Source organism: Bison bison, unplaced genomic scaffold (assembly GCF_000754665.1).
Source record: "Bison bison bison isolate TAMUID 2011002044 unplaced genomic scaffold, Bison_UMD1.0 scf7180017864531, whole genome shotgun sequence".
NCBI lineage: Eukaryota > Metazoa > Chordata > Mammalia > Artiodactyla > Bovidae > Bison > Bison bison.
The window spans coordinates 10,934,583-10,946,165 of record NW_011495081.1 but is presented as its reverse complement, the minus strand read 5'-3'; positions in this window follow the sequence as shown (position 1 = coordinate 10,946,165).

Sequence of the window (11,583 nt, the reverse complement as noted above, 5' to 3'; positions counted from 1 at the left end):
TAGAGTTTCAGCTTCAGCATCAGTCCTTCCAATGAATATTCAGGACTGATTTCCTTTAGGATTGACTGGTTGGATCTCCTTGCAGCTCAAGGGACTCTCAAGAGTCTTCTCCAATACCACAGTTTAAAATCATCAATTATTCAGCACTCAGCTAAGTCATTGAGTTAGACAAGGCTATGGTCCATGTGATCATTGAGCTGAAAAGAAATAATCATAATGAAAGAACAATGAACAACAAAAACATGATATAATTGATAATGATTTTTAAAAGCTTATATATACAGTTGTATTCATGATCATTTCTTACTTCAAAGTTTAGGGAATAATTTTAACTTGTAGTTTTGTCAAGGCATGTCTACAGAGAATCAGAGTAATAAATTCCAGCAGGTGGCTAACTCCTGGTGTGCTCTGAAACCAATAAAGCCTAGAGAATCTGGTAAGATAAATGGTTCAACTGTCTCTAAGATTGGAATACGGATTTTCTCAGTAGGGCTTTTGTCAAGCAACGTGTGACAGTCAAATCCACATTGATGTCTTTCCACGCAAGAGCCTGGTGCTGCTGTTAGGAGATTCAGAAGCTCCAAAATGTAGACAGCATCACTAGCATTTTACTAAGGAAATTGAAACTTGTAGTTTGTCATCTGACTGAGATACAGACAGTACACCGCAGGAAGCGAAAGGGTAAAGTTGGGTTTTTTTTCATTTGGTTTACTCCCCATTCAGTCATTTTTAATTAGCTTAAATACTTGAATGAGGGTTTGAGGAAACTAGCAGAGTTCTGCATATAAGTTATGCAGAGAGAAAGAAGGGAAGAGAGGAAGAAATAAACTTAGATGTAGGATTAAGAAGACAGTTTTAGTCATGTCCTCTTAACTAAGCTGTGCAATGTTGGTGACTGGTGCACCACACCAGGGTAAAAGATAAGGAAGCAAAGCCATGGCTGAAACGATCTTGCGAATGGGACACTGATGTAGGCAATAGATGGGCTTCAGGTTAGACATTTACAACTGGCCTCCTGTTCACATTTCATATGGGCAGAAGAAGTGGACTTCAGACTGGATACTTGGAGCTGGTAGCATTTTCTGAGACAAGAGACAGGTGGGCTCCAGTTAAGGCATTTATAATCAGCCTCCTGTTCGCTCTCCAAAATGGAAGTCGCACAGAAACAGGATAAATAGCCAGAGTTTGTCTCTTGTAAACACCCTTAAGGTAATAGTCATGGCTATAGTCAAGGTAATAGTCATGGCCATAGTCAAGGTCATAGCCATGGCAAGGACAAAGAGGGGCAAACTCTGTTTGAGAAAAGGATTAAGGCATCTCTGCTCCCCCATCTTTGGGGACAAGGGAGACACTACACATGTGAAGAAAGGCTCCTTGTGGGTCAAAAGTCAAGGGATTATGCCAGGCCATAATGAGTCTTGCTCCTCCCAGAAGCCTTCACCTCGAGATACATCTTGGCTGAGGGGTGTATGTTCACCCAGAGGAGGGTCCCAGGATGGTTTTGGTATGGAAAAAGAAGGAAGATTATTGGCCTGAAGGAAGGCAAAGACCCAGACTAACTAACCTATATGAATGACATAATCTCTTTACTGCTGTCCTCCTTCCTAGGGGGGAAACCCACTCTTTCTTTCTGGGTGTGCATCTCTGCCTTACTTCTGTCTTATCTAAACAAACTGTTTCTCTGTGTACTCTCCTACTTGCTGCTGCTGTGTCTCTAATAGGAAACTTTGTACCTTCATTGACAGTTTCTACCTCTGTGATAAATAATTTTTCTCTGGCAGCAAAGATCCAGGGAAAAATAACTTCTAGCCTCTAGCTCTTGCTAGTCTGATGGCTAGGATTCCCGATTCCCATCCAGGGTACCCAGGTTCAATTCCTGGGCAGGGAGTTAAGATCTCACTTCACACCAGCACTCACAGCTGCCTCAACACTACTAGTTAATATTGAAAGTGAAAGTGAAGTCGATCAGTAGCGTCTGACTCTTCACAACCCCATGGACTGTATAGCCCACTAGGCTCCTCTATCCATGGAATTTTCCAGGCAAGAGTACCAGAGTGGGTTGCCATTTCCTTCTCCACGGGATCTTCCCAACCCAGGGATCGAACCCAGGTGTCCAACATTATAGACAGATGATTTTACCATCTGAGCCACCAGAGAAGTCTATCTATTACTATGTAACAGATTTCTCCAAAGTTTAGTGACTTAAAGCAACACCATTTTAATCTGATAGTTTCTCTAGATTAGGCATCTGGGCACAGCCTCAGTGGTTCCCCTGCCTCTGGGTTCTCACACAAGTACAGTCAGGCATCTCAAGGCTTAAATGGGGGGAAAAAAGAGTCCACTTCTGCTCACCCATGTTCTTGCTGGCAGGATTCAGTCCCTGGGGACCTTCTGAACTGAGGACTTTGGCTCCTCATGAGTTGTTGGCCTTCACATAGGGTAGCTCACAACATAGAAGCTGACGCATCAGGAGAGCAAGAGAGAAGAAAAAACAGTGCTAGCAAGATGGAAGTAAGGGCCTTTTGTAACCTAATCTTGGAGGGATATCCTACCACCTTCGCTCTACTGTTCTATATATGAGATACAAGTAACTAGGTCCAGCCCATGCTCAACGGGGAGGGGATACAAAAGACATACGTCACACATAAGAACACAAAATACCTAAGAGGCGAATGGGCTTAGCAGGTGGCGCAATTGTGAAGAATCCACCTGCCAATGCAGGAGATGCAAGAGACATGGGTTCAGTCCCTGGGTCAGGAAGATCCCCTGCAGGAGGAAATGTCAACTCATGCCAGTATTCTTGCCTGGAAAGTTCCATGGACAGAGGAGAGTCTGGCAGGCTACAGTTCATGGGGCTGGCAAAGCGTTGGACATGACTGAGGGACATGCTTGCACAGGGTTAGCGGCGGGTGGGAGAGACGAATGACAGCAGGCAGTCATCACGGGAATTCATTCCAGAATCTGCCAAGCACAGACACAGACATGGGAGTCTGAGAGATGAACCCAGAGGAAGTCAGTTGCTGAGATACGAGTTAGAACCATGGTCTTCTAGAAAATTTAATACGGAAAATCTTTCCAAAGAGAATATTTAAAACAGGTGAAAGCAGAATTATTTTCCCTGAAGCACTGAGTAAGGCCTAGGAGATGATGGACACCTATCCTTGGCCCCCTAATCCAACCGTGGTCCAGGCCCCAGGCTAGGCTCCCTTCCTCCTGGCTCTCATGAGTTTGGGGACAGGGTGACAGCGCAGGCAATGGACGTTCCTCAGCTGCCTGACGGGGAGCCCTGCCAGAAGAGGAAGCAAATAGCGGCTCTCACTGAAGATGGAAACAAGCCAGGGAACCACAGGCCCTTTCCAGTCCCCGTGACAGCCAAATAAGGATGAGTTTATGGTATATTTCCCAAACCTGAAATGAATGCAAACCAAGCATTTACTAAACATCTAAAATTGAGACTTACACCAAATATAGCTTGAAAATCACTGAGGTCTGAAACCGTGTAACATATGGAAGGATCAAGCTGTGTGCAGCCAAGAAGTGGAGCTCAAGTGTCTTTCCAATAGAAAAAGCATAGCAAGTAGGAAGGTAGATGATGCAGTTTGGTTGAAGTGGAGCATCGGGACCAAGCTGGAGTGGGGAGAGATTGAAAACTACATCAGAAGCTCATCTGACTGTCTAAGCCCAACTGCTGGGCTTGGCGAGCAGTTGAGAGAACATTCCTGAACCTATGAAACCACAGAAGGATGGAGGTGAGCTTCATCTGGGTGATCGTATGTCTGATTTTCCTGGGTCCATGGGGTTTAGGATTATGTTGCTGTCAGTAGTCCTGTTTTTCATTCTCTGGGAAGACTAGTTCACCTGATGCCACTGTCCATGTTTTTTAAAACTTATTACCCAATATCACTCCCCTCATATGATACAACTCTCCTTCTATCATCCACCTGGAAAGAGAAGCTATCATCCCATAGCCTGTGACTACAAAGGAAAAGACCTCTCCACCTTACACAGCAACCAGACACTGACTGATAAAGAGAAGGAGGTTAAAAACATAGGGATTTTTCCTACAGAGTCCTCACAGTTGATTCATTTGTTTTCTATATCTTTTTTGGATGAACATCTTAGATAGGAAAGGCACACTTTCTTCTGACAAGATTGGTGCCATCTCAGTATCTCCACTTTAGAGAAACACAGTACTGAAACCTATGGCTTGAGAAATGGAGATGCCCTGTCTGTGTGAACACATGCCCATGAAATGATAATGCCATTCCTTTTCCGAAGACTCACCAGTCACCTCCCTTATAATTGGCCAGCAGAAAGCATGCTGGGCCTCCCCTTCAGCAGCCACAAACTCAAAAGAAGGCAGCAGATGGCCCTCCTGACTCTGAAAATCCACGTACACCTTTGAATGTCTCTGCTTCAAGGTGATATTGAAAAATGATGTTTCCATCAATAGGGGCAACAAGATAACAGAGCGTGCTAGGATTAAGAGGTAGGTACACGGGAAAGAGACAAATACTGAGTAATTTAGCATCAGAAAAAATTACCAGCTTTGGAGAGGAGTGTCATCACAACCAACATAAATGAGAACTGGCAATTCAAAATCCAAGCCAAAAGCAGAGGCTCTCTCAACAATATACTTTTTCATGTTAACAATAATTTTAGGTGAAAGAATCCATATTTTTGGAAATTCTGTCAAATAGCTCCAGGGCAGAAATTGGGTTTGGATAGGCGATGCATGACAGCAATGGGTACAATTCTTGATTCTACTTTAAGGAGATGGATGAAAGGGATAAATCCATTAGTCAGAGATCCAGAGGATAACCCAGCCCCTGGATTAATTTAACTAGCATTTTAGATATCTCCTAAATGCTAGTGTCTATGCTGATGTACTAGAAATACGAAAATGGAAAATAATAGCTAAATGTTTTGAAATACTCAATATGTACTTTATCATGCACTACAATGTTCAATTCTTCTACCAATGCTGGGGGATATGTACTATTATTATATCTACTTAACAGATGAGAAAAATGAGACATAAAGATTATTTTCAGGGTCAGTAAACAATGGAGCTTGAATTTGAAACCAAAAGATGTTACGCCAAAGAGTGACTGGATAATCTCTATTACATATTGCTAACAAGAAAAGGTCTTGTACTCAAAATGCTTGCTATGTACAGAGTCAAGGAGAAGTGGGTTTTGGCTAAGCAGAGAGAGCAAAAAAGAGATTTACCAAAGACAATGGTAAATCTTTCAAAATGACATTTCCAAACTTTTCCAACATTTTTCCACTAGGACATGAATAAAGCTCATACAAAAGCCATGTGAAAAATAAGGAAATTAAGGCACGCAATGAAAACTATTTTGATTATATGCTTTACATAAATCTTTTTTCATTTCTGAACATCTAACTAAATATACCCCTTCTCATCAGTTACTGTGGGATACAGTAGATCATCACCTTAGAAGTTGTTCCATCCAAATTTTTCTTCTAGAGTTTTACAAGAGACACTTCCATTCAGGAAGCAACAAGTTAAGACAGAAATAGCAAATAACTAGGAGCCAAGTGACCAAAGACATATGTTTGAGATCCAACTGTGCTATTTATATAATTAATAATGTTGGAGAAAGTCACATGGCTTCCATGAACTGTGAGGTTTCCCTTCCTGTAAAACGAGATTCATGCATTCTTTCAACAAACATGTATTGTGGACCTGTTAAAAGGTCCTCAAGACACACCAGTAATTAAGACATCAATCTCTAGGAGGAAGCAATAGCAGTGTCTACTGGTGACTGAAAAAAAAAGCATAACCTAAAAGTTGAGAATTTTGTTTTATTTGGCAGACAATACTGGGGACTTAAACCCAGGATACGGCCTCTCAGATAGTTCTAAAGGATTGCTCCAAAAAGGTAAAGGAGGAAAAGAGGACAGATAGGAGTTCTCGCAGCAAAGACCAGGAAGCTGAAACTTGAAAAGACTACTGCTAGTTAAAGAAAACTAGACAGCTCAAGTTAATGAATTTAGCACTTTTCTATGTATGAGGAGATGAAAGGCTCTGGGCTCACTGAAATCATTTTTTTGGTATGCACCTGACCAACCTAGGAGGGCTTCCCTGGTAGCTCAGCTGGTAAAGAATCTCCCTGCAATGCAAGAGACCCAGGTTCAATTCCTGGGTCAGGAAGATCCCCTGGAGAAGGGGTAAGTTACCCACTCCAGTATTCTTGAGCTTCCCTGGTGGCTCAGCCATAAGGAATCTGCCTACAATGCAGGAGACCCTGGTTCAATTCCTGGGTCAGGAAGATCCATGGAGAAGGGATAAGCTACCCACTCCAGTATGCTTGGGCTTCCCTAGGGGCTCAGCTAGTAAAGAATCCGCCTGTGATGCGGGAGACCTGGGTTTGATCCCCAGGTTGGGAAGATCCCCTGGAGAAGGGAAAGACTACCTACTCCAGTACTCTGGCCTGGAGAATTCCATGGACTGTATAGTCCATGGGGTCACAAAGAGTCTGACACACTGAGCAACTTTCACTTTCACTTTAGCTACCTAGGGCCAGTACTTTGTTCTTCCCCATTCTGAGTCCCCTCCAGGCATACCATCTGGGGTGGCTGCAATGACTGAGGGCTTGGCATTGGGCAGCCTATTTGCCTCCATCCTGAATTCCCTCAGGGTTCATCATCAGGTGGCTATAGTGGCTTTGATGGCTGCAACATCGTTTATTTACTAATTTGCAGGCAATATTTTTCATTCACACTACCCCAGAGGTTTGCTATGAGGACCAAATGAAGTCAATGAAGTGTTGTCCAGACATTCACAAATGCTAGATATTTACTGAGCCAGGTGATACAGTATTGAATAGCAAAGAGAAAGTCCCTGCATTGATGAAGATCATGTTGTAGTCTGCAAATAAATGAACACAAAATTATTTTAGAGGTGATAAATACCAAGAAGAGAATCTAACTAAAACTAAATAATGCCTGAAGTGTGACTTAGAGGATGGGGTTGCTTTAGATTGGTCATGAAAAGTGTCTGAGGAAGTGACATTAGAGCTGAGACATGAGTGATGGAGAAGACCTAACCACAGAAGGATCCAGGAGCTTCAAGTCTAGACAAAGCAAGCAGTAAGTACAGTCCCCAAGGTGAAAGCCAAACTCCCCAAAACAGAAATAAAGCCATTAGGGATGAAGTACAATGAAGAGGAGGAGAAGAGCAGGGAGAGGATAAGAAAGGGAGGCAAGGAAACTACCCTGCACAGCCCTGTGGCTGGAGAAGGAAGGTTGGTATTATACAGAACCGTAATGCACATGAGTGGAGGGCTCTGAGCAAGAGCGCAAAATGATCTGATTTATACTTTTACATGAAAAGATGCTCAACATCGCTAATCATCAGGGAAATGCAAATCAAAACCGCAAGGAGACGTCAGCTCGTACCTGTCAGAATGGCTCTCCTCAAAAAGTCTGCAAGTAACAAATGCTGGTGAGGATGTGGGGAGAAGGGAGCCATTGTAACTGTTGGCAGAAATGTAAATTAGTGTAACCGCTGTGGAAAATAGTATGGAGGTCCTTGAAAAAATGAAACATAGAATGACCATATGAGCCAGCAATTCCCCTCCTGGGTATATATCTGAAAAATAAAAAACCACTAATTTGAAAATATATATGCACCCTAATGTTCATAGCAGCATTACTTACAATTGCTAAGACATGGAAACAACAGAAGCGTCCATCAACAAATGAATGGATAAAGAAGATATGGTATGTATGTACATGTATGCATATATATATAATGGAATACTACTCAATATGAAAAAGAATGAAATGTTGCCATGTACAGCAGCATGGATGTACTGGGAGGGTATTATACTAAGTGAGATAAGTCAGAGAAAGACAAATACTGTATGATATCACATACATGGAATATAAAAAATGCAACAAACTAGAGAATATAACCAAAAAAAGCAGACTCATAGAGACCTAATTAGCAGTTACCAGTGGGGAGGGGGGAGGGACAATACAGGAGTGGGAGAGCAGGAGATATAAACTGCTACATGGTAAGATAAGTTCAACGATGCATTGTACAACATGGGGAATATAGCCAATAATTTTGTAATAACTGTAAATAGAAAGTCACCTTTAAAACTGTATAAAAATAAGAACTTTAAAAAAAGTTCACCCTGGCTTCTGGGGAAATGGAAGGGAAGGGGGAGCTGAAAGTACAACCCGGAGTTTAATCCAGGAAAGGAAAAAATGGTGTCCTAGGCAGGGTAGTAATAATGGAGATGGAGAGATGTCGACAGATTCTGTCCATGTGTGATGGAGAAAGTTAAGAGACTTGTTGATTTAGATATGAAGTAGGTGAGGGGCAGAAAATCAAATAGTACCTTGTTTGGGACTTTAGTAATTGGGTAGTTTGTAGTGCCATATACTGAAATCGAAAACAGAGTTCTGCTTTGCCACCTTAAGTCCAAGATACTTCTTAAACATCATAAAGATATTTATGCAAAATCTGCTGCTCAGGAGAGAGGTGAAAGCTGATTATACAAATTTGGCTGCTCCATACAAACAGATAGTAGTATAACTCCTTCTTAGATAATTTCAATGACAAAGGGAAAAAATGAGAAGAAATGTAGAGAAATGGAAGGTAGACCGTTAATTTTAGTGAGGCTCTTAGATAATTAATTCAGTAATATACATCCCAGTCATACACCACTATAGTAATTGCTCTACTAGTTAATGCTTTTATGTGTTTTTACCTATTTACACTCCAGGCTTCCCAGGTCACTCAGTGGTAAAGAATCCATCTGCAGTGTAGGAACATAGGTTGGATCCCTGGGTGAGGAAGACGAGCCCCTGGAGGAGGAAATGGCAACCTGCTCCAGTATTTCTTGCCCGGAAAATTCCATGGACAGAGGAGCCTGGTGGGCCACAGTCCATGAGGTCGCAAAGAGTCAGACATGACTGAGCACACACACATTAGTTCAAGAAAAATGAGTGTAAGGTGATTTTGACAAAAATGTGTCATATGCTAAGAACTGTCTGCCTATTACAGCAGCATTTTGCCTGTTTTACATCTCATCCATAAAACAAAGTAATAATTATCCACTTAGTACTGGTTACACACTTGTGGTTTGATATTAAGTTTAGCTGAATAATTATTGAGGAATTTATCAATTTAAATTGAATGAATCAATTTCATTTTAAAAATTAACTTTGTGATTAAAACAACCTGACATAAAAATAAAGAAAGACTTTCTGGTGCTGCCTAACTCTATACTTTTCAAACTGAGGTATGAATACCCCAGGAGATACATAGTAAAGTGTTCCACTGATTCCAGAAGTCATAGGATAAACATCTTCCAGAAGCTGTGTTTTTCCTTGACAAAGTGGGCAAGAAAAACACTTCTTCTATTAAAACAACCACAGACATATTACTGAGTGGAAGGTCAACTTTGCCTTTTGCTTCCAAAAACTATGGGTAGCAGGCTGATTTGGACTATGCTCCCAGGGCCCCGGGGGCACAAGTCCTCTGCACTTTGCAGCTAAAGGAACTCGAGCAAAAATGTTTGAGAAGCACTTGGCTTCATTTTCCCCGGTGCCCTTTAGGGGGTAGTTTTCTCTCAATCTTGCAGAGAGACAGAGGAAATTCATTCAGATTTTTCCACATCAGACTTTGAAGAAGGAAGCTTTCCAAGTTGGAAAATTCCAGGTCAAAACACTGGAAGCCGCTTAGGATTCTAAGCTTATCTCACAAGTATGTCTTTATTGTCATCAGAGGAGATAAGGTGAAAAGAGAGAAAACAGGCTCTAAGTTCTAGCTCTTTCCTCTAAGCCCACCCTTGCCCCTTATGATATATGCAACTTTGCCCCTTGTTATTATTCAGCAGCAGTCATTCGACTTGAAAGTCAACGAAGGCTAGGCATTTGTGGAGAAGAGAAACCCAGACACACTTCAAACATGATGTGGGCCTCAGGTGGCTGGAAGCCTGAACAGCGTATCTTCTCTAGGCCTGTCCTTGCTCTGGGCCTCATCCTCCCACCGCACACCCGAGTAAGAAAACAAACAGCAGCGATGAAAGCAGAGCCAGTGGTAGAAGAAAGGACAAGCTTGACTTTTTTCCATGTATTTGAAGGATGAGCCCTCAGAATCTGTTGCCTTTTTTTCTGCTCTGGGTTGCAGCAGGACTGGAGGGAATGGAAATATGCTCGAATTTTATTTCTTTCAAACAGAGTCCTACAAAGGATATCTCCTAGCCTTAGCCCATGGTCTCAAATACAAATAACAATGTCTTGGCAGGAAATCACAGAGTGGAAAAAGGCTACAGAGGACAGATGTTATCAAACAAAACAAAAATTTAAAGACTTTTAAATAACAGTTTCCCATTCCCAAGTCGCATTCTGTGGCTTTTGCTTAGTACAAACAGCACCTGGAAGTCTTATTTCTTGCACAACAATGGCTCTATGAGATCTTTCTCTTTGAAAGTGTTGTTGTTGTTGTTGTTGTTGGCTTTGGACTTCAGATGCATGGATTAATCACAAGAAATACTGCCATTGGGCAATACATGTTCTATTTATCCATTTACTTATTACTTGGAAATGGTATATAAATATACGTATTTGCATAGGGATAGAGTTTATCACAGGCTTCCCTGGTGGCTCAGACAGTAAAGAATCTGCCTGCAATACAGGAGACCCAGGTTCAATCCCTGGGTCGGGAAGATTCCCTGCAGGAAGGCATGACAATCCACTCCAGTACTTTTGCCTAGAGAATCCCATGGGCAGAGGAGCCTGGCAGGCTGCAGTCCATAGGGTCACACAGAGTCGGACACGACTGAGCGACTAAGCATCAGCAGAGTTCATCACATGTATATTCTTAAGTAATATATTGTTTAGTTTTGTTTTTAAACATTATAAGGATGCCATTCTATCCATTATCTTCTGGAATTTGTGGTTTTACTCACTATACATTACCACCACTCATTTAAATTACTGTATATTGCTATAGTTCATTCGTTTTTACTGCCATGTACTGTCTTGTATATTGTAATTTGTTTCTCCATTTTTGTCTCAATAGTCATTAGGTTGCTTCCAGGCTTTCTGATTAACAGAGCTACTGTAAACATTCTCATAATAGACACTTTTTGCAGGACCATGAATTGAAGTTCTTTAGAACAGAGTAAAATTGACATATGCCATCACGCTTTCTCCTTATGTCATCTGATCTTTGAATTTACTATGGCAGGGGGCCACTGAATCAGCAAAGTAAAGGATTTAATCAACTAGTTAAACACATTCCCCATGGCTGTGCAGATAGTAAATGACAGAGGAGGGAAACCTGGCTCCAAAGCACCTGTTTCTAATTACTACATCTGGATACCAGACAAGCAGTGCCATCTATCATACTCTGCACGTCCTAATCCCCATACTGGACTAGACTATCCCTGTGTCCATGGGCAAGTCATTCGCCTTCTGGGGCCTTAGTTTTCTCACTGAAAAAATGACAGCGATGTTCCGCATGATCTTTTAATATCCTTTCAAGCTATGTTATTCTATGCATTTAAGGTTCTGGTCCTCCCAGGGGGCTCAGTG